At 39.5% G+C, this 24,830-nt stretch overlaps 2 pseudogenes; both read left to right on the top strand.

Moving 5' to 3' along the window:
- The first annotated feature begins 1,675 nt into the window (after positions 1 to 1,675).
- On the top strand, positions 1,676 to 2,391 carry LOC149228199 (gamma-glutamylcyclotransferase 2-3 pseudogene; annotated as a pseudogene).
- A 5,225-nt stretch (positions 2,392 to 7,616) lies between these two features.
- On the top strand, positions 7,617 to 8,332 carry LOC149228198 (gamma-glutamylcyclotransferase 2-3 pseudogene; annotated as a pseudogene).
- The last annotated feature ends 16,498 nt before the right edge of the window (positions 8,333 to 24,830 follow it).

Raw genomic sequence — 24,830 nt, 5'->3', positions numbered from 1 at the left:
GCCATCAAATACATTAAGGGAGTTATCTCTGAATTCTGGCTCATGGGTGATTGTGAAAGATGATGATAATGATGTGGAGAGACCTGCAAGTCTACAACCAATTCAATGCAGTTGCTTGGGCAATTCATGCGAAGGACCTGATAGCCCTTATTGCTTTTTCTTGCACTTTGTGTCTATTCCTCTGCGCGCAAAAATTCTTATATCCCCCACTTTACTCCTATATAACAAGAACACCTTAAGTCTTTGAAGCCATTCAGGTGTTTGTGATTAATAAAGGGTTACCAAAAAGGGCAAAAGGTGTTGAGCGGAAAGGAATAGAAGCGCGTGCTGGCCTCTCTGGCTAGTCAGCTGTGCTCCATTTTGCAACTTTGGCCACCTTTTTATACACCCTCTCTCCATCGCTCTACCCAATGCCAGTATTTGGACAATTCCAGTGTTAATACTATTTTGTATTCCTTGTTCTTCAATATTGTTTTCTTGTGTGGCAGCAGTGTCCTCATTACCTATCAGGAGTATAACATGTCTTCTGTTTTGGCGAAAACTTGTGGAGAAGATGTAAAAGTGATTGCTGTACAACCCAAGTGTTTGGAACTCCCGTTCAAAATCTTTGGAGCAACAATTTCAACACTGATTTCTACAGAAGACAGCGCAGGCAAATATTCAACGAATGTCAAACTCAGCCGTGCTGTAGGAGATGAAAAAGCTACTTCAAAAGGTTGGAAATCATTCATGTGAGTTTTGTCAAGATGTGAGATAAAATCGCCAGAGCAATCTGAAGAGCTATTAGGATTGATTGTAGATTCTCTCAAGGTATTCGATGGTGTAGTTCCCCACGGTGGTCCAGAACCGAGACAGAGGTCACAACTCAGAAAATTGCTTTTGTTTTAGATAAGGCTTCAAAACATTTGCAACCAGATATTATTGCTTTGGTGACAAAGTTGACAGTTATTTTAGAACATTTATTGGCTGCTTAAGCATTATTGGATCGACTTAAAGAACCAGATACGTAGCTTGAGCTGTGGTTACCTGTTCATGCCGCATTAAGAAGGTTACAAATTGGGTTGTTATTAATTGTCTTCCTACTAAAAGAGTTCTTTAATTCATGGAGAATTCATTAGAGGGTCAGATGCTGCTAGCAGACTCAAAGCAGTTTTGTGAAAAGCATGTTGTTTCTTTAGTTATCAATTTGTTTCCGAAGCTATTATGGGAGTTGAGGCATGACAAATCCAACGCATCCAATGCTGTATTAAACGTTCTTCTTCATATTGGTCGTTCTGCTCCTGTAGGTTCTATACTGCTTGCGGAATATATGAAATTACAGCCAACGTTACAAATAGGCAGCGTTGTGTTTATTTCTGCAGGGGATCACGTTTTTCTTAGACTGGGATACACAGCACCTCCTTAATGCACGTCGGTTCATTATTAATGCACATATTGAAGACATGAAAGTGCTCTTTTCAAATGCGGTGATTAATGCCAAGTGTCGAGTAGTTTTATATGCTACAAGGCCGCCATGGTTAGTGACACTGGGATAGAGATGTGGCGCAAAAGCTGGAAGGATATTGATTGATGTCGATTAAAAGACGAGTGCACTAGTGAATGGCATCTGTGAAAGATTGAATGGCATCCCCTGGAGGCTGTAGAATTGAGGGAGGTCGACGGCAAGGCGGAGAAGATGGTTCTGTCGGTGTTTGGTTACGGTTCCATAATATGAAAGGCGGGTTTCCACTATGACAAACAACGAGTTGGTTTCATCAAAGGCTACCGTCGTCTTTTCCATCAAGGGAGCACAGACCATAGAGGAACCCCTGCCAATCCCGGCAGGACTGTTACACTCGAGCCTCACGATGGTCACATCAGTCGAGGCGTTGCTTACAGGGTTTCTGGACAGGAAGCTGAAGATATTGCTTTATCTTATCTAGAAGTGAAAGAGAAGGAATATGATTAAAAGGCCTACGTTGATTTCTATTTTGAAGAGGATTCAACAGAGCCAGTTATATCTGGAGTCCCTGTGTTCATTGCATCAACAGACAAGAATTCGAATAAAAATTACCTGGGCCCTGTACCATTGGAAATGATGGCTCATCAAATTGTTGGAGCTGTGAGTCCTTCCGGGCCTAACATTGAATATCTCTTTAACTAGAGACAGTTTTACTTGAGATAGGTTGCAATGATAGTCACGTGACAGACCTCACAAATGCAGTTAGGAAAGTATTAACATGCAAAGATGGAGATGCTACTTCAAATGGAGATGCAAAAGTACTGAACTTCAGTGTGAACTTCAGCAATTTGTTGTCTTATTCACGAGATTGCTTTAAAGGATATTTTGCCGAGCCTTTTGAGTACTATAACATGCGCTGCCTCAATCTAGAATATCTCATTTGTGATTGAAGTGAATCATAGGATGTGGGGATAGTCTCTTTGTGGGGTTATGTTATCTAACAGCATATGCTCCCTTTGGATACTATTATTAAAGCGATGCCATTGGAATTGTTTCTGCAAGTCATTGGGTTTATGAAGAAAATTGCAGATTTGGTTGAAAGTTGTAAGCATAAAGTTTGCCTACGTAACCTCCCGGATGAAGAATTTAACAGTCTTATGGAGATACATGCAACTGGTCGTCTTTCTTAGTTCATTAATGTAAAAAGGCATTTAAAGTTACCCTGCCTTGTGATGGTCAGATGAAGTGGAATAGAGGATGTTGACACAGCTCCACTAGCTGTTCTGACCTATGCTATGGAGCTCAAAATTTACCTTGAAAAGCCTGAACCTCGTGCAATTACTTCATTGGCAGTCTAAGCATTCAATGTTGAAATTTTCCAACAGTCTCTTTCCATCTATATTTGACATTAGAGAATGGAATTTTTGAGAAGGGACACAGCCATCTATAATAGATGCTTCAAGAGATCAACGCGCACTTTTTAAGAATGTTCCAGCAGTTCTTATGGGAATTGGACTCATATGCAAGGGCTTTGTTCTATACCAACAGAAGGATCAAGATATTATTATTCACCTTGCTGTGGACGGTCTAGTACGTAGTAAATTACCTTACATGAATATTGTGGGAGGTTCTAAAAGTCTTTTAACAGAGGAGACAAGTTTTTCCTCAGGAGAAATATTTATTGCAAGCAAACCTTTTCTAAACAATCAAGTACTTAAGCTATGAACACTGACAATTATTTAGAAAACCAGAGAAGAAGAGTGTGTTTTCTTTAAATCACACAGCAGTTTCGTAGCGCGCTACGAAACTGCTGTAGGTGATGATTTAAAGCGCAGGGCAGCTAGTGTGATACTGTGAGCAGCTAGTTTGACACGGTGAGCGGGAGTTGTGGAAAAGGAACAGCTGTCTATCAAATACCACCTACAGCACATCAGAAACCTGGCATCATTCCATACTTGGGGTTATTAAAAGATTTGGGAGCAGGCTGCTATATTTTAGGAGAATGTTGGGAGACAGAGATCGTTAAGATAGGAGCATCTCTTCTGGTCAATTAATGAGCCATCAGCGCTCTTAAGCATCCTAAATCAGCATCCATTGCACCTGTAGCTCAGCCATATCAGATTAATTGAAGGAGGACAGCTGTCAAAGCATTCAAGAAAGCATCAAGTCTACGAGGAGAAAAGAATTATTGTTTTAGTTTGATTAGGACTTTATGTAATTATAGTTTAGCATGTATGTAATTAATGCAGTTAGTTAAAGGCATGTAGGAGTAGTTAATAGGAGATTCGAACTCATTCTAGAGGGAGGAAATGTATTCCTATATATGGTGAAAATTAGAATGTAATAGGGGTTGGACTGTATATACAAAAACAGAGTTTTATAGAGCTTATGAAAGGACTGTTACAGTAATAGCAAACAGAGTTTTTTCTTCCCAAGATTCTCAATGCATCTCTTTGTTCAAATGTGATGGTGGTTTTAGTTTCTTAATGTTCTTTTTACAGCCTTGTTATGGTACAATCCCTCAGAATTCATATTATATGCTCTGACTTCCTGTGTGCTTGACAGGCTGTGGGTTTTGGTGAAGCATGTTTGAACATCACTCAGAATTCATTTTTTAATGCTCTGACTTCCTGTATGTTCAGCAGGCTTTGATTTAGGTAAATTATGTTTGAACCTTTGATGATGCAAAGAGCCTTGGCTTCTATGAGATGACTATGATTTGGTTTATTAACTGTGAGAGACTCCATAGCCCAATGAAGACTAATTTGATGTATGTCCAGCCAGCTATATTTTTATAAAGGTGTGAAGAGTTAGCCCTCTAGTGTTTGAAGGATTTTGTCAAGAGTCATGAGAGAGCCCTCTCTGATTAGGAAGGCTAATTCCTAATCTAAAGTATGGTCTGAAACAGTTACATGAGACCTTGCTTGGTTGCAGTCCCTAGTACTGGTTTTGTGATAACATTTTGGTGCGTCTGCCGGGAGCTTAAGATTGGATTTCTGAAGGTAGCAGGAGTTCAAATGATTTTCAAGGCTGCAAAACTACCTTGGCGACTCCATTGTTGAAGAATTCAAAGTTATATATTCATGGTGATTCCACTGGAGTTATGAAAGACCCAGAAGCTGCCCTTCTTTGTTCAAGGTATGCATGCATAGATTTCTCAGGACTTCATGGTTTCCCAAACCATTTTCCCAAGGATGTTTATTTTCTAAAGAATGGTCCAAAATTTAACGGTGAAGACTTGAGTTTAACGTTGGAGCATATCTCAGATTTTTGTCATTTTGCACAGCTTCTTAGAATTAAACATGAGGATGTTTGCATAAGGTTATTTTATGATTCTTTTCAAGGGAAATGCAAACAGTGGGTTGAATGCTTGCCTGCCAAGTCCATTAAGTCATTGCCAGACTTTTGGCTTTTGTTCTTGGAGGAATGGATAGATAGGCCAGAGGTGGAAGTAAAATCTCCTTCAGTTGAAGGTTTTAAACAGTGGAATGATGATCATAATAAAGAAGAAACAAATGAATCTTTTTCTTTGTCCCTGTCCTCATATCTGGAATCTTTTGACTGTAAGTCAGAGGATAAAATGAAATTTTTTGATGAAATTGCCAAAGATATTGAGAAAGAAATTGAAGGTTTAGAAGGACAGATTCAGGCATACAATTTTCATCATCATGATTATTATTCTCAAAAGTTTCCTGTGACAGAGCGCAAGGAGACTATGCTGCTTCCATTCTCTTTCATGATTGAGGAACTGAACACTGTGATTGAAGATCAGTTTGCACAGCTGGAAAGTTTCAAGGAAGGACAAGCTGATCATGTGTTCTGGGATCCTATAGCTGATTACATGGAAGAGTTTTATTCTCCAGTGTTTCAGCTTACCTATGAAGATCAAAGACATTTTCAGTGGCAGCTGTCATCTCACTATCACATTGGCGCTGAACTTCGGGACAGGCAAAGAAGTTAAATGTCAGATAAAGCAAATGACTGGCTGCATTGGAAGTTTCATATTGATTGAGCTGAGGAAAGTTTAAATGGTTAGGATAGGTAGGTAGGTAAATTGCAAATAAGCTCAAGGTTGGCTGAGCATTTATTTTTCAGTAGCATTAGTTTCTCTCTCCTACAGTCAGGCTTGTCAAGCGAATTTCTGTTTGTTACAAATGGGTAAGGCACTGGAGCTGCATGTTCTTAGTGTACCACAGGGGCACACTATCCCTAGTGGAGCCACTGTTATCACTGAAAATGCTGTAGTAAATTTTTTTTAGCTTGGCTTAAAGTCAGAGCAGTTTCGCAGTGCCAGAATTCTTTTTAGCAGTTTCGCAGCGCTACCTGTTTGCGTGGTTTCGTAGCGTGCTACGAAACTGGGGATTTGTTTGAGTTTTCAGTGAAAGTCCAAATTCTAGCATGCTTATTGTACAGAGTTCTTCTTCCCTCCAGGAATGTTGATAAGAGCAGTGGCAGTATGTTCAAGGAGACACCTTATGATGATACAGCTATTGTAGGATTGCCATCAAATACATTAAGGGAGTTATCTCTGAATTCTGGCTCATGGGTGATTGTGAAGGATGATGATAATGATGTGGAGAGACCTGCAAGTCTACAACCAATTCAATGAAGTTGCTTGGGCAATTCATGTGAAGGACCTGATAGCTCTTATTGCTTTTTCTTGCACTCTGTGTCTATTCCTCTGCACACAAAGATTCTCATATCCCCCACTTTACTCCTATATAACAAGAACACCTTAAGTCTTTGAAACCATTCAGGTGTTTGTGATTAATAAAGGGTTACCAAAAAGGGCAAAAGGTGTTGAGCGGAAAGGAATAGAAGCGCGTGCTGGCCTCTCTGGCTAGTCAGCTGTGCTCCATTTTGCAACTTTGGCCACCTTTTTATACACCCTCTCTCCATCGCTCTACCCAATGCCAGTATTTGGACAATTCCAGTGTTAATACTATTTTGTATTCCTTGTTCTTCAATATTGTTTTCTTGTGTGGCAGCAGTGTCCTCATTACCTATCAGGAGTATAACATGTCTTCTGTTTTGGCGAAAACTTGTGGAGAAGATGTAAAAGTGATTGCTGTACAACCCAAGTGTTTGGAACTCCCGTTCAAAATCTTTGGAGCAACAATTTCAACACTGATTTCTACAGAAGACAGCGCAGGCAAATATTCAACGAATGTCAAACTCAGCCGTGCTGTAGGAGATGAAAAAGCTACTTCAAAAGGTTGGAAATCATTCATGTGAGTTTTGTCAAGATGTGAGATAAAATCGCCAGAGCAATCTGAAGAGCTATTAGGATTGATTGTAGATTCTCTCAAGGTATTCGATGGTGTAGTTCCCCACGGTGGTCCAGAACCGAGACAGAGGTCACAACTCAGAAAATTGCTTTTGTTTTAGATAAGGCTTCAAAACATTTGCAACCAGATATTATTGCTTTGGTGACAAAGTTGACAGTTATTTTAGAACATTTATTGGCTGCTTAAGCATTATTGGATCGACTTAAAGAACCAGATACGTAGCTTGAGCTGTGGTTACCTGTTCATGCCGCATTAAGAAGGTTACAAATTGGGTTGTTATTAATTGTCTTCCTACTAAAAGAGTTCTTTAATTCATGGAGAATTCATTAGAGGGTCAGATGCTGCTAGCAGACTCAAAGCAGTTTTGTGAAAAGCATGTTGTTTCTTTAGTTATCAATTTGTTTCCGAAGCTATTATGGGAGTTGAGGCATGACAAATCCAACGCATCCAATGCTGTATTAAACGTTCTTCTTCATATTGGTCGTTCTGCTCCTGTAGGTTCTATACTGCTTGCGGAATATATGAAATTACAGCCAACGTTACAAATAGGCAGCGTTGTGTTTATTTCTGCAGGGGATCACGTTTTTCTTAGACTGGGATACACAGCACCTCCTTAATGCACGTCGGTTCATTATTAATGCACATATTGAAGACATGAAAGTGCTCTTTTCAAATGCGGTGATTAATGCCAAGTGTCGAGTAGTTTTATATGCTACAAGGCCGCCATGGTTAGTGACACTGGGATAGAGATGTGGCGCAAAAGCTGGAAGGATATTGATTGATGTCGATTAAAAGACGAGTGCACTAGTGAATGGCATCTGTGAAAGATTGAATGGCATCCCCTGGAGGCTGTAGAATTGAGGGAGGTCGACGGCAAGGCGGAGAAGATGGTTCTGTCGGTGTTTGGTTACGGTTCCATAATATGAAAGGCGGGTTTCCACTATGACAAACAACGAGTTGGTTTCATCAAAGGCTACCGTCGTCTTTTCCATCAAGGGAGCACAGACCATAGAGGAACCCCTGCCAATCCCGGCAGGACTGTTACACTCGAGCCTCACGATGGTCACATCAGTCGAGGCGTTGCTTACAGGGTTTCTGGACAGGAAGCTGAAGATATTGCTTTATCTTATCTAGAAGTGAAAGAGAAGGAATATGATTAAAAGGCCTACGTTGATTTCTATTTTGAAGAGGATTCAACAGAGCCAGTTATATCTGGAGTCCCTGTGTTCATTGCATCAACAGACAAGAATTCGAATAAAAATTACCTGGGCCCTGTACCATTGGAAATGATGGCTCATCAAATTGTTGGAGCTGTGAGTCCTTCCGGGCCTAACATTGAATATCTCTTTAACTAGAGACAGTTTTACTTGAGATAGGTTGCAATGATAGTCACGTGACAGACCTCGCAAATGCAGTTAGGAAAATATTAACATGCAAAGATGGAGATGCTACTTCAAATGGAGATGCAAAAGTACTGAACTTCAGTGTGAACTTCAGCAATTTGTTGTCTTATTCACGAGATTGCTTTAAAGGATATTTTGCCGAGCCTTTTGAGTACTATAACATGCGCTGCCTCAATCTAGAATATCTCATTTGTGATTGAAGTGAATCATAGGATGTGGGGATAGTCTCTTTGTGGGGTTATGTTATCTAACAGCATATGCTCCCTTTGGATACTATTATTAAAGCGATGCCATTGGAATTGTTTCTGCAAGTCATTGGGTTTATGAAGAAAATTGCAGATTTGGTTGAAAGTTGTAAGCATAAAGTTTGCCTACGTAACCTCCCGGATGAAGAATTTAACAGTCTTATGGAGATACATGCAACTGGTCGTCTTTCTTAGTTCATTAATGTAAAAAGGCATTTAAAGTTACCCTGCCTTGTGATGGTCAGATGAAGCGGAATAGAGGATGTTGACACAGCTCCACTAGCTGTTCTGACCTATGCTATGGAGCTCAAAATTTACCTTGAAAAGCCTGAACCTCGTGCAATTACTTCATTGGCAGTCTAAGCATTCAATGTTGAAATTTTCCAACAGTCTCTTTCCATCTATATTTGACATTAGAGAATGGAATTTTTGAGAAGGGACACAGCCATCTATAATAGATGCTTCAAGAGATCAACGCGCACTTTTTAAGAATGTTCCAACAGTTCTTATGGGAATTGGACTCATATGCAAGGGCTTTGTTCTATACCAACAGAAGGATCAAGATATTATTATTCACCTTGCTGTGGACGGTCTAGTACGTAGTAAATTACCTTACATGAATATTGTGGGAGGTTCTAAAAGTCTTTTAACAGAGGAGACAAGTTTTTCCTCAGGAGAAATATTTATTGCAAGCAAACCTTTTCTAAACAATCAAGTACTTAAGCTATGAACACTGACAATTATTTAGAAAACCAGAGAAGAAGAGTGTGTTTTCTTTAAATCACACAGCAGTTTCGTAGCGCGCTACGAAACTGCTGTAGGTGATGATTTAAAGCGCAGGGCAGCTAGTGTGATACTGTGAGCAGCTAGTTTGACACGGTGAGCGGGAGTTGTGGAAAAGGAACAGCTGTCTATCAAATACCACCTACAACACATCAGAAACCTGGCATCATTCCATACTTGGGGTTATTAAAAGATTTGGGAGCAGGCTGCTATATTTTAGGAGAATGTTGGGAGACAAAGATCGTTAAGATAGGAGCATCTCTTCTGGTCAATTAATGAGCCATCAGCGCTCTTAAGCATCCTAAATCAGCATCCATTGCACCTGTAGCTCAGCCATATCAGATTAATTGAAGGAGGACAGCTGTCAAAGCATTCAAGAAAGCATCAAGTCTACGAGGAGAAAAGAATTATTGTTTTAGTTTGATTAGGACTTTATGTAATTATAGTTTAGCATGTATGTAATTAATGCAGTTAGTTAAAGGCATGTAGGAGTAGTTAATAGGAGATTCGAACTCATTCTAGAGGGAGGAAATGTATTCCTATATATGGTGAAAATTAGAATGTAATAGGGGTTGGACTGTATATACAAAAACAGAGTTTTATAGAGCTTATGAAAGGACTGTTACAGTAATAGCAAACAGAGTTTTTTCTTCCCAAGATTCTCAATGCATCTCTTTATTCAAATGTGATGGTGGTTTTAGTTTCTTAATGTTCTTTTTACAGCCTTGTTATGGTACAATCCCTCAGAATTCATATTATATGCTCTGACTTCCTGTGTGCTTGACAGGCTGTGGGTTTTGGTGAAGCATGTTTGAACATCACTCAGAATTCATTTTTTAATGCTCTGACTTCCTGTATGTTCAGCAGGCTTTGATTTAGGTAAATTATGTTTGAACCTTTGATGATGCAAAGAGCCTTGGCTTCTATGAGATGACTGTGATTTGGTTTATTAACTGTGAGAGACTCCATAGCCCAATGAAGACTAATTTGATGTATGTCCAGCCAGCTATATTTTTATAAAGGTGTGAAGAGTTAGCCCTCTAGTGTTTGAAGGATTTTGTCAAGAGTCATGAGAGAGCCCTCTCTGATTAGGAAGGCTAATTCCTAATCTAAAGTATGGTCTGAAACAGTTACATGAGACCTTGCTTGGTTGCAGTCCCTAGTACTGGTTTTGTGATAACACCTTCTATTAAAAGCCATTAGAGATGAATGGATAGATATTTTGAACATGATGGGAAAATGAGACATATCTCAACGTCCACTTCATGACATAGCAGAAATATGTGTCCATCTCTCAAGAGGAAGATCTAAAACTGGAAAAGGGCCTAGAGATCCTTCTCTCATCAGAGCAAACAAATCTACAACTGGATCAGTAAGTAGGGCTGAGATTGGCAATATGCTTGATGAATTCAAAACTGATATCTTAGGGAGTCTTAGTGAGCAACTAGACACTCTTAAGATCCACAATAAGCAGAAAGCAGAAGCTGAAGCTTTAGCCATCTTTTGCCCAAAATGTAGAAAAAAACATGCTCTCAGGGAATGTCCCTTGGATGCAAAAGTTGTAGAAACATGTGTGATCTGTTCAGAGAATCATGAGACCAAGGATTGTCCTTCAATTCCTGGGCTCAAAGCTGTCTTTCAAGAAGATCCAAATATAATTGAGTCTCTCTGTTTTGTTGCAAGGAGACCTTGGCAGGGGCAACAAAATCAAGGATTTAACAACTCTATGAATTTTCAACCCCCACCAAATTGGAATCCTTGGGAACAACCTTGGTCCCAACCTCAAAATCCTTCTCAATCATGGGTACAAGGTATGCAAAATCCTTATGGGAGATTCGCTCAATTTTATCAATATCCTCCATATTTTCAAAATCAACAGGCTCCCAACTTCCAAATCAAAACCCACAACTATCATTGCCATTTCAACAACAACAACCTTCTCAACAAAACCCAAATTCTCAACTCTTGCTTCAATTTTAACAGAAGTGAAATCAACTTCCTTCTCAACCATTGCCAAACCCCAATAATAAAAACCCTCAAAATGCTTACATGATAGAAGGTCAACAATTTCCTGCCTATATGATTGTTCCTCTCAATGATGTACAACTCAGATCTGGTAGAGTTCTAGATAAACCTTCTATAGATGCCCAAAATCAAAGCATTTCTGAGGAAGAATCTCTTGAAGCCAATAAGGGTTCTAAAGCATCTCTTCAAAACCCAAACACTCAGAAAGAAAAAGAAGAACTAACCCCTACAACTCCTATAGTTGAGCAACCTGTATCTTCATCCACACCTCCTTTTCCTGAAAGATTACAAATTGACAAAGGGGTGGAAAAAAAAATCTTGTTGCCTGACTATGATTTTCTAGATGAATTGAAGAATGTCTGTATCAATATTCCCTTGTTACAAGCCATTAAAGAGATTCCTATTCTAGCAAAAACAATAAAGGAGTTGAGTCTTAAAAGACCAGGAAGGAAACCTAGAGACACAAGAAGAATCCACCTAGTAGGGAAAATTGCAGACATCATGATGGGAAAAATTACTATGCAGAAGTATGTAGATCCCGATAGTCCAATTGTCAAAACACATATCAATGGGGTTGAAATTCCAAACACTTTGATTGATTTAGGGGTTGCTATCAAAATTATGAGTAGACAGACTATGGAACAACTGAAACTTCCTAATCTTCTCTTTACACCTACTTTACTGCATCTTGCAAATCGATCAATTAGTAAACCAGATGGTGTATTAGAAGACATTTCAGTCTCCTTAGACTTTTGGGAATATCCAGTGGATTTCATGATTTTAACTCCCAAGAGTAATTTAGGAGGACATCCTCTCATCTTAGGAAGACCTTGGCTAGCCACAGCCGATGCTTTCATCAGTTGTAGGTCTGGGGATATGTATATTTATGATGGTAATTCGACAAAGAAATTCAATTTGTATCCTCCAACAAAAGCAATCACAGAAATAGGAGATAATGAATGGATTGATGATGAAGATACTATACAACCTGTCTTTACCATTACTGAAGTTAGTGAAGATAGTCAAATTCTGAACACATTAGGAAATTTTGAAACATCTTCAGAATATGACCACACACAATTTCAGTTAGATTCTGACATTGAGTATCTATCATCTAGACAAATGTCTCTTTTCTCTATGGAAGAATTTGGTAGTTCCGCCATTGAGATCTTTCCAGGAAAAACATTGAATATCAACAAAAATTTGGAAAGATCACAACAGGAAGAACTAACCAAAATCTTGCAAAAACATTCTACTGCATTTGCATGGGAGTATACCGATATGAAAGGTATTGACCCTAAGACTTGCATTCATCACATCTATATTGAGGAAAATAGTAGACCAATCAGACAACCTCAGAGAAGGATGAATCCAAACCTTAGGGAGATAGTGAAAGAAGAGCTCCAAAAGTTACTTAATGTGAACTTCATTTATCCAATTTCAGATAGCCGATGGGTTTCTCCTTTGGTTATAGTACCTAAAAAGAATGGTAAATGGAGAGTATGCATTGATTACAGGAATTGAACAAAGCAACTTTGAAGGATCACTTTCCTTTAGCCTTTATCGATCAGGTATTAGATACTTTAGCAGGCAAAAAGTATTTTTCATTTTTGGATGGTTTTAGTGGTTACAATCAGATTCAGGTAGCACCTGAAGAACAGGACAAGACCACATTTACCTGTCCATGGGGAACTTTTGCTTATCGAGTGCTTCCTTTTGGATTATGTAATGCACCCGCAACATTTCAAAGGGCAGTACTAGGAATCTTTTCTGATCTAATCCATGATTGTGTAGAGGTTTATATGGATGATTTTACAGTTTATGGTAATTCGTTTGAAGAGGCATTAGAGAATTTGGAAAAAGTCCTTATAAGATGTAAAGAAACAAACCTATCATTAAGTCATGAAAAATGCTTTATGATGTTTACTGAAGGGATTGTTTTAGGACATCATATTTCAGGAGATGGGATTAAAGTTGATAGATCAAAAGTTGAAGTCATCTCCAAGTTGCCTATTCCAAATTGTCAAAAAGATGTTAGAAGTTTTCTTGGATTTACTGGATACTATAGAAGATTTATTGAAAACTTCACCAAAATAGCATCTCCACTCTTCAAATTACTTACAAAAGATTGTGAATTCAAATGGGATCCTGATTGTCAATCTGCATTTGAAACTTTGAAAACAAGAATATCTGAAGCACCCATTTTGAGAGGTCCAAATTGGAAACTTCCTTTCCATATTTCCACAGATGCTTCAGATACATCTCTAGGAGCTGTGTTAGGACTAAAGGATTTAGTTCCTTATGCCATTTACTACACCAGTAAAAACTTGACTCCCACTGAGTTAAACTATACTGTGCCTGAGAAAGAGTTCTTAGGTGTTGTTCATGCAATCAATAAGTTTAGACACTATATAACCGGTTATGAAACTTTTGTCCATACTGATCATTCTGCAATTAGATATCTTATGAATAAACTTGTTACTAATGGCAGAGTTACAAGATGGCTCTTACTTTTACAAGAATTCAATATTACTGTGTTGGATAGACCAGGGAAACAAAATACAGTAGCTGATTTCTTGTCTAGAATCCAAAATACTAACGAAGATTCTCTTGTAGAGGATAAGTTTCCAGATGAATATTTGTTTGCAGTAACTACTAAGACTCCTTGGTATGTAGATATTGCTAACTACTTGGTTACAGGGAAGCTACTTCCACATCTATTTCCTGGTGAAAAAAGAAAAATTATTCAGGAGAGCTCAAGTTATTCATGGATTTCTAATGAATTGTTTAAAACAGGGCTAGATTGTGTGATCAGAAGATGTGTTCGGGAAGATGAAATGCCTGACATCCTTAATGCATGTCATGATGAACCATGCGGTGAACACTTTGCTGACAAAAGGACGGCCTATAAAATCCTTTCTTTAGGATATTATTGGCCTTCCCTTTTCAAAGATGCAAAACAATATGTCAGAAGGTGTGACAGCTGCCAAAGAGTTGGGAGACCGACTCTTTCAAATGAAATGCCATTACAACCACAGGTACTCATCGAACCCTTTGAAAAATGGGCTTTAGATTTCATTGGACTCATTAATCCACCATCTAAACAAAAGAAGTATATATTGGTATGCACTGATTATGTCACTAAATGGGTAGAAGCCAAAGCATTGCCTTCTGCCACTGAAAATTCAGTTGTTCAATTTCTTTTTTAGGATATTTTTACTCGTTTTGGTGTCCCAAGAGAAATTGTGACAGATTAGGGAAGTCAATTTACATCTAACTTGATGGAGAAGCTGATGGAAGAATATAAAATCAAGCATAGAAAATCTACTCCTTACCATCCGCAAGCAAATGGCCAAGTGGAATCTACAAACAAAGTTCTTGAAAGCATCATCACCAAAACTGTTCATCTACACAGAAAAGATTGGGCAGAAAGGCTTCCTGAAGCCTTATGGGCCTACAGAACTACATGGAGGAATACAACAGGACATTCTCCCTATGAACTTGTTTATGGGAAAGAGGTCCTACTCCCCATTGAGTTTCAAATCAAGACTTTCAAGATGGCAGTCCTGTTGGGGATGAATCTATCAGAAGCCCAAAAGCACAGAATGGAGCAGCTGAATGAGCTAGATGAGATTAGACAAGATGCAATTTTAAGGACTGATCTAGTTTAACATCAAAGAGCAAAGTGGCATGACAGATACATCAAAGAGAGAAAGTTTCAAGAAGGAGATTGGGCGTTACTATTTGATTCCAAGTTTAAAGACTTCAAAGGAAAATTTCAAACTCATTGGCTTGGGCCATATGAGATTGACAAAGTCTTTAACAATGGAGCGGTAAGAATCAAGACTATTGATGAATTTCAAACTCCTCTCATTGTGAATGGCCACCGATCGAAAATCTATCATAAGCCACTCTCAAAAGAGGAATTTGTCAAAATGTTCCAGGAGAATTCTGCAATAAGGCTGGTGAAGAAGAATCCTTCTCCCCATCAGCCTAGTCTTTGTTTCTTTCAGTAAAAAAAAAAAAAGAAATAAGAAAAAAAAAGAAAAAAAGAAAAAAAGAAAAAAAAAAAAAAGAAAAAATCGTATAAGCCTGAAAACCAATTATAGATTGGCAGTCTTATATAGAAAATGTAGAGTGAAAATCAGGGACACCTGACACTCTATATTTTCAAAAAAAAAAAAAAAAATCTCCTCTCCTTCTCTTTCCATCTTCACTCCATTTCATTTTCCATCTCACTTCACCTCCATCTCACTCTCATTACCATTTCACTTCACTCCACTTCATTTTCATTTCATTCCACTCATTCCATTTCACTTCATCAATAAAAGTCTAGGACTATTTTCATTCAGTTAGTTCTTCTCTAACTATCTTTGTGCAGTTAAGGGGGTGCTGTCTCAGTTTCCGCAGCTGGACACCGTTTCCGCAGCCAGAAATGATTTCCGCAGCCAGCATCACTCTGTTTTCAAATTTACAGTCAACTGTTAGTGCCATAATCATGAAATGTAGGTGTAATTGAGCTAAAGACATGGGGCATCTCCAAGACATCAAGGAAGAGCAATTGGTTAGAAGCCTTGAGGAAAAATTGACAAAGTTTCCAAAGGTATGATAAAAAATCTTTATCAAATAACAATTCAAGTCATAATTACGCATAGTTATCAAACCATAACAAGTTCTACTATGTGCAATGATTTGATACGATAGCTCCACTACCACTCCTATTCCACGATATCACTCCACACACCTTGCATTCATTTCTCCAACGGTCTCATGATTATTCTGAGTTTAAACTCAAGACTGACTGCACTTCCATTTATTACCCGTACTCTTGAGACGTGACCTATTGTGTTATGGTTCTTCTTAGCCGTAATTTTTGCAGCCGTCTATTAAGACGTGTAAAAATTTCATACACAGTCATCAATCCGATTCCATTCGTTTACCACTCCACTAATACCATACCTCTCGCATGCATCCACATTTTATTTTGAACTTGTTCACTGCTGCTCACCCTCTGTTCCTCCGGTAATTGGGGTACTGCCACTACAGTTTGTTCTCCATTTCCAACTGCAGCCACTACAGTTTGTTCTCCATTTCCAACTGCAGCCACTACAGTTTGTTCTCCATTTCCGACTACAGCCACTACAGTTTGTTCTCCATTCCCGACTGCTGTCACTACAGTCATCCTAAAAACCCAACTGCAATCACTACAGTTTATCCTAAACCCTGTAACAGAGCTGTTTTTTCTGAACCCTCACACGCAGAAGAACTCTCAGTTGGAATTTAAAACAGCAGATGGGAAAATTACTGAGAGCCGAGCCAGAAGGACTGAAATACTTGGAGGGTTATCCTCAAACTAAGGAATTGCTGAAGAAAGCCAGATGGCTACAATTTATTCAAAAGTTTAAAGGCCATAACAAGGAGGTGAGCAAAGCTTTTGCGCGGTCTTTTGATGGACAAACAATGGAGATTGGAGACTTAAAGTTTACAGTGACTGAGGCCACAATAGCATCTGCCACAGGCCTACCTCAAGAAGGTGAAAGGTGGTTTAAAAATAGAAGTGTGGACGATCAAATATGGAGAATCATGTTACAAAAACAAGGTATGGATACCACTGTATTTACAAGAGGCATCCCTGTTCATGCACTAAAAGAGGAATGGTCTAGTCTACTGTTAGTCATCCAGAAGTTTATCACGTGTGAAGGTAGTTTTGGTTCTATGTATATGTATCATGCTAGACTTATGATGAATTTCCTAGAGGGTCACACTCTTAATTTGCCTCATTTTCTGTTATTAAGTTTGAAAAAGATGAGTTTTACAGTTCAAAAACACATAGGAAACATTGAATCTCATCTCTACCATCATGGATTCATAAAAATTCTTATTGAGGACCAGTTAAAGAAAACTAAGGATACTTGGGAGCAATTTTTGACAGGAAATTACTTCCAAGAGCCGTTTGAGGCCTCTGGAAGCAGTCCACCAAAGATTCCAAGGAAAAGTAGGAGGAAAGAAAAGAACATTACAGTCCAAGACTCCCCTACAATAGAAATTCAAGAAACTGTCCAAAAAGAAGAAGAAGATAGAGCTAAAAATAAGAAACAGAAGAAAGAAAAAGGAAAAAGAACCATTCAAGAAGTCTATCCATCCCCTGAGCAATCCATAGAGGAGGATTATCAACCTCTGTCAGAAAGATTAGTACATCTTCAAGTTGCTGCTATAGCAAAGAAAAAGAAAAAAGGAAAACAGAGTGCACAAGAGAAGAGTACTAGTCCATACTTAAGGAGGAGCACTAGGCTAAAAGGAAAAGTGAATAAAACCCAAGAAAAATAGTCTCACTTTATTGATTTAGGTGAAGAGACAATTGAGAAATCTCCAGCCCAGCCAAGCATTGAATCAAGTCCTCCACATGATGAAAGCCCTTTTCGGCCAGAAAGAGAGAACAATCCTCCTCCTCCACCAGATTTTGAGCCTAGTCTGAGAAAGACACCTGAGGTAGATCCTAATCAGCAAGTGGCATATAACTACCTGGAGTCCTTAGAACAATCAGCTGCAGGACCAAGTACCACTCTGCCACTAGATGCACAAGTTCAGTCTTTGAAATAGGAAGTATTTGAACTAGAAGTCCTAAATAGGCATATCAAACAGGAAAATGAATCACTCAAAGAGCAGAGTAAAGTAGACAAGATTGTCCATGATAACACTATGCTCCATTTAGGATTGTGGCAAAATAAAAACAGGAAACTGAAGAAGAAGTGCAAAAAGTTAAGCAGAGCATTGATTAATCTCAAGTTCAAATGTCTAGTCAGGAAACCAAGGATGATGTTAGCATCAAAGAAGAAGAAAAGAGGGCTAGATGTCCTAGCAAAAGCCTCAGAACATATGGATTAGAGGGAAATATCTAAATTTTGGTTGCATGAGGACATGCAACACCTTCACAGTGGGGGTATGTTGAGCCTCAAACCTGCATCTTCCTATACACCATCTCAGCCTTCTTTTTCCCACTTACTTCATCCATCAAGCTATTAAATCATTGCATTATAGTCTAAAAAGAGCTTCTGACATGGTTTTCTAACTATGCTTATGATTGTTGTTTGGTTTAGATTTTTTGTTCAGGTAGCTGCGGAAACTTGTCAGTTTCCGCAGCCAGCACAGGTTTCCGCAGCCAGCACAGGATTCCGTAGCCAGCACAGGATTCCGCAACTATTTTGTTAAAAGCTATGCTACAGGTGTCTTATGAAGAAACGAGCCACATGGGCAAGCTACAGGTGACAGGTACATGGAACGTGTCCCTTCAAATCTGCCAAATCATCCATAGAAGGTCACAGTCAACAAGGGTCAAAGGCAAAGCCAACCAAGGTATTTAGCGATGGCACGTCTCTGTTTGGAGCACATGAGAGTTTACGTGGCCCAGTCCTCAGCCCACGGAGACATCGGCACACCTGGAGATCATCCCCGTAAACTGAATCCAACAGCTACCACTCTGAAGATTTAATAGGCATGATGACAATTATGCTAGATTTGGCTGAGGAGATCTACGTGTCTTTGGCAATGCAGTTAATAGCATAGGATTCAGTTAGTCAGTTCAACACTTTTTCATTATAAATAACGCGTTGATGAACGCTGTAAAGAAGCTTTTGGAATGTAATTTTTGAACTGTTTTCTATTGTCACCCCACTGTACTCTGTTTTATATATGTTGCTGCTGCTTTAATACATGAGAAGACTACTTTCTTGAGCTCGTTCTTGTGACTGTTCGTTGACTGGCTGAGGTGGCAGAGGGCCCCTGCGCACTAAAGCCCTGTATAGTTGTCATTTGATTTTATTATGTTTCTGTTTTTATAATTACTAGCTTGTATATAACATGTTGTTTTGATGCTTTTAGTTCGCTGCTGTTTACATTTCACTTCTGTTTTCTTATAGCGGTCAGCTGATCAACGTTTTTCTGCAGGTTTTCTTAGGCATCCTGGGCAAATTTTCATCTTTTTGATAACTATTGACATATGAGATCATCTTGTCCTTCTTGCTAATTTCCATTTTCTGAAGTTTAATTCCAGCACTGTCCTTTTTCAAGTTGTGATTTGCTTATTTCTTTTTCTGCGACTTAGACATCATACTACTCATTTGTTTATGGTTTCTTTCTATAGTCAAGTGACTCTATTAGTAAGGAATCCGAATATTACTTATTGTAGTGTGATTTAGTTATCATATTGCTTAAACTTGTTCATGATTGCTTCCCACAAGGTAGAATGAGCTGAAGGGTAAAGGATCTGAAGAGTTGAAGTAGTGTGATTAGTTTCCTTTATGCAGTTTAATTTCTTGCCACTTAGTTATCATATTGCTTAGACTTATTCATGATTGCTTCCCATAAGGTAGATTGAGCTGAAGGGTAAAGGATCTGAAGAGTTGAAGTAGTGTGATTAGTTTCTTTTATGCAATTTAATTTCTTGCCATTTAGATATCATATTACTTGACTTGTTCATGATTGCTTCCTACAAGGTAGATTGAGCTGAAGGGTAAAGGATCTGAAGAGTTGAAGTAGTGTGAATTAGTTGCTTTGTTTTTAGTTTGAGTTGCTTTAAGTTCAGTTTTTATTTTCTTTTCATTCAACAACAAGGATACTGGGCCATTGTCATTAGTTCACTGTTTGATACATTTACTTCCTCTTAAGAATTGATTTCATTACAGTTGTTTTAAAGCTTTCTCTTTGATCACTTTTAAGTTTGGGGAAATCACTGTAGAAATCACCATCACCATCCACACTTAACTCTCATTTTCGCCATCACACATTAGGAAAAGATAAATCCAAAAACAAACTAGAAAACTCAAAAACGACAAAAGACTAAGGAAATGGTTATCTAGTACATATAGTACACTTCACTTCGTCAGTTTACAAATCCCGGATTGACATTTTAAATAGCAATTTAGAACACACTAAATTGACCAAACAGGTAGATAAAGGCTGTCTTCTCTTGGTCAGCCAGTGCGATATTGATCTGGTTGTAACTAGAAAAACCGTCGATAAAGGAAAAGATCTCGCTCATGACACATTCATCAATGAAGGGAGTAGAATGGTTGTCTTTAGGACAGGCATGATTAAGATATCGATAATCCATGCAAACGCGCATCGTGCCTTGTTTTTTATTCACCGGAACAATATTGGACACCCAGTCTGTAAGGGGAATGGGATAAATGAATCCAGCTTTGAGAAGATTTTCGACTTCACCCTTAATAGTAGTGACCTTTCTAGGGTGCACCGAACGAAGCCGTTGGAAAATGGGTTTCACATCTGGATACGCTGGTATTTCATGCACCACGATGCTGGGATCAATGCCAGGTGTTTCTTTGTAAGACCATGCAAATACATCATGTAATTCCTGAAAAAGATGAGTATATGTCTTAATCTCATCTGGAGAACAAGATACCCCGATATGAACGTGTTCAACGACACCGAGTTTGATAGAAATGTCAATCGACAGCGTTTGGGTAATATTACCCAGATTTCCTTCTGACCATACTTCATGAGTAATAGTCGGTGGTGGAAATGGAGAAGAAGACTCTTTGAAAGAAGTAGACATGACCACCGGGTGAGGCAGGAACGAGGAGCGATGGTGGGTATCGATCCATGGTGGTTCCTCGAGAGACATGATTCCCATGATATCTTCATCGATGAGGAATGTCTCAGCTAAAGGGTCGGATGATTCCAAAGTTCCAAGCTAGGGGGATTGAGAATACATATCGAGAGAGGTCTTTGAGGTATGAGAATCAAAGGATGCAGAGTTCACAGCCAAAACAATTTCCACGTAATTGGCTTCAGTGGGACTAAGCACCATGATGTTGCCCCAAGCATCAACTAGATCTGGCGTAGGTATGACCCAGGGATCAGATTTGACCGAGATCATGTTGACAGAGGCAACATGAGGAGGTGGGAGTGGAAAAATCCTCATTAAGGCAGAATCTTTCAGGAGACCTGCCCCCACACTCTCAAAGGGAGCACCAGAGTGCTTGACATATGGAACGTTGCCATCAGATGAGGAATGGGCAAAGAAGACAACTGATCAATGGTACAATCCTCCCTTTATGGGGAAAATGGATCACACGAAACAAGGAAGAGGCCACGACATGCATGGCATGAGTCCAACTTTGGCCGAGTAGAAGATTATAATTGAGATTGGCGTCAACAATCTCTACTTCGACTTGCACTGTTTTTCCTTCCAGGATGATGGCAAGGTTGGGTAAAACAACAAAGGGTCGCGAATCACGCCCATTGAAATCTTCCAATGTGTTCGGAGACTGGTTCAGTGTAAGGGAACCAATAGCCTTCTAGCACGCAAATGACATGATGCAGGTAGAAGCACCTTCATCGATGACAGTGTGGTGGATGGTCTTTTCATTAATGATTACCTGAGTAAGAAAGGCAATCTAATGCGGAAGTCTTAGAACATGTCTTAGAACATGGTTCTCTAGATCTAAACAGATCAAAGTAGATTCAGTGGGATTGATGTCCCCGATAGCTGATAGCAAAGATTTCCGCTGTGATGGGTAGCTTTGGAGTACCTCGAGAGCCGACATGGATGACAGCGCCTGAGCCAAATCTTCAAAAATATTGTAACGCTGAGTGGCTCGGGCGTTGGGAATGTACGAATATTTCCTTAGCACACCTCGAGAGGTTGGTCGTGGAGCAGATTCAGGGTTAGGGTGCTCGATTTGTAGAGGGCCAAAACTCGGGGTAGAAGAAGAAGGTGGAACTTCTTTTTCTTTCCCTGCTGTGGGAGCTGGAGTTTGATAATCCTTCAATTGGGTAGCCACATTAATGGGCGTGCTCATCATGAACACTTGAGATCCAGAGGAAGCAGATCGGGGTTGGTCTACCATTTGAGTCTGCTGAGATGAAAAAGGCTCTTTTAGGATAGTAGGAGTCCCCTTGAGCAATCGACTAACTTCAGATTATCGTGGACAATCCTTAGTATAGTGATCCTCCTCGCAAATGAGGCAAGGATACTTAGGTTTTCGTTGCGATGATTCGCCAGTAGAAAATTTGGGAGGACCCTGTTTCGAGGCATCGACTTTAGCCTTGCCTTTGCCTTTCTTTTTTCCTTTCGAGGATTTTTCCGCTGCATTAAACTGGACATTGTGGACCTCTGAGGTTTTACTAGGGCCTAGAGGGTTTTGAGACGAACTGTTGGGGGCAGTATTCAAGACCAACTTATGTTTGGAAGAAGTTTTGATTGGGGCCTGGGACACTGAACCAATAACTCCATCAATGGGAGGAACATCGGGTGACTTTGATGTCGTGGGATCGGATGATGGCTGCGGAGAATTGGGTAATAATTCATATAAGGTGCCAGACTGAGAGTAGACCAGGTCCAAGTACTGGGCACGAGTGATGGCTTTCTCTTCAGTGATGCATCCACCCATGGCTATATCGCAAGAAATTGGGGCTACAAACGATTTGGTAAACCATTCAGTGAGCAACTGATCAACTATCTTGAACTTGATCAATCGATGTCTATGTATCCCTTCATGGATATGATCAGAGATGTGCGTTGCAGTGTCTTGCTTAACCGATGTGAGCAGATAGGTGCCCGTTTTATAACGAACTGGTAGTTGAAAATGCATGAGAAAGGTCATGGCTAACGAATTGAAGTCATGAAAGGTATTTCGAGGTAGCTCGATGTACCATTTTGCTGCAACACCCGTGAGGGTTCATTGGAAAAGATGAAGACGAATAGAATCATCCACATATGAGTTTGACAAGCACTAGAGGTGATATGTCATCACATGGGCCTGGCAATCTTCTTTAGCTTTCCCATCGAACTTTGGGCAATCACTTGGTATCTTGGACAACACCGGAGGTCAGTACGCTGAATGAAGAATCAGATCATTTGTAAGACACAATACATCCTGCAACTCAAGTGTAGCCAAGAAAGGTAATTGAGTGTTAAAAGGAATGGGAGGTCAATAGGTGGGCCCATAAGGAGGAGCCCATCCCTTCTGGTAAGGATTTTGACCCCACAGTGGGGGATTCTGGCCATATGGCATTTGAGGCTGTCCCTATTGTGGATTACCTTGACCAAAGTGAGGATTCGAACCTTGAATACCTTGAAACTATCCATGTAGAGGTCGATGATAAGAAACGTATGGGTTAAAAGGCTGCTGAGCCTGTTGACCTTGGACATATGGGTATGGGACCTATTGTCCTGGAACATAGGGATGTTGGGCCTATTGTCCTTGAAAAAGAGGGTTCTGGACCTGTAGTCCTTGGGAATAAGGTTGATACGCTTGTTTCCCTTGGACGTAGGGGTTTTGTGCCTGGTGTTAGCGCTTGAAATTTCACCTCAGGCTGAGAAAGGATAACTCCAAGGCAACATCAAACCACTTAGCGTCGTAGCTAGCTCTACGGGGCAGGAGAGGGCTCTCCCCGGTATATCTCGGTAAAGATCTTCAATGGGCGAGATAACCAATAAGGAAACACTGATTTTAGGCTAGTAAACTGATAAAAAGTTTTGAATTGAAAGTTTTAAGATTTTGGTGGAAAGTTGGGGAAAGGCAATTTTGGGTGCGGGGATTGGACACAGTTTTTGCAGGGGGTTCTTTGGGACAAGGTAGGAGACAGTATTGATGCATTTGATAGAGGTGGATGGATGACAATGGCCGGTGAGGAGTTAAGGAGAGCAAGCAATAACCTTGAATTCCCCTTAAACAGTTGAAAACATTGATATTAAGCAAACTTAAAAGCAGAGCATGATAGTCATGAATTCTACTTTAACACTTCATTTGCCTAATTTGCAGAAGGAAAAGTAAGGAAATGATTCACATAACACACTTACAAGTACAAAGAGAAACACACCATCAATACATGTGACCACAAGAATCCCAAAAAGGACTGCAAAACCCTGGTCTTCCTTTGTCAAAAATTGCAGAGATACAATGAGTAATACAATAGAGCTTATCCCTCAAGAGTCCAACCATGAAAATGAGCAAGAAATTACATAATATAGGCCATCTAACATCTTTCCCTGCCTCTAGGGGTCGAGCTCACTATCCTAGGAGCTGTTTCAACCAATTCTAAACTAAGCACTGAAAACTAGGCAATCAAAACAACTTGCCTCTATAAGCTAGGAAACCAATTCATTCATTAAATTTTTGCCTATCTTATGAATGAATCTTCTAGAAGAGATAAATAAGTGTCAAAATATCATAAAATTACATCATTTACAACAAGGAGGATGAAAATCAACTCCAAAAAGTCAAATCCAGTCAAAACTGCGTTTTGCTGAGCTGTAGGTTGAATTCCTGTGCAAACTGCCTGATGGGTCGCGCGCCTTTGGAGGCACTTTTGAGGCAGTTTAAGGTGTCCAAATGAGGCAAAAGTGGGCTTGTTGGAAAGGTCTGGATGTCTACTTTCCAACCCAAGTGGAATTTCTGAATGTGGTGGTCATTTGCCCCTCCAAAATTGCAATCTCCAAAGACTGCTTCCTGTGTGTCAAAAATGTAGTAGAAAGTCATTTTTTGCTTGTTTTTTTGACTTTCTGGAGGCCCAAAACTTGGTGAAATTTCTTGGCAATGGCTGAGAAAGTGTAACTTTTCATGAAAAATCTAGAAATGCTGAGTTTTCCCAAAATGGAGTTGCCAAACGAAAGGGTCGCGCG

This window comes from Pinus tabuliformis, chromosome J (genome assembly GCF_031772625.1).
Source record: "Pinus tabuliformis cultivar Carrire ecotype Pingquan chromosome J, CPIR1, whole genome shotgun sequence".
In the NCBI taxonomy this organism is placed as follows: Eukaryota; Viridiplantae; Streptophyta; class Pinopsida; order Pinales; family Pinaceae; genus Pinus; species Pinus tabuliformis.
Note: the sequence above shows the minus strand (reverse complement) of the source record. Positions and strands in the feature narration are given on the sequence as shown.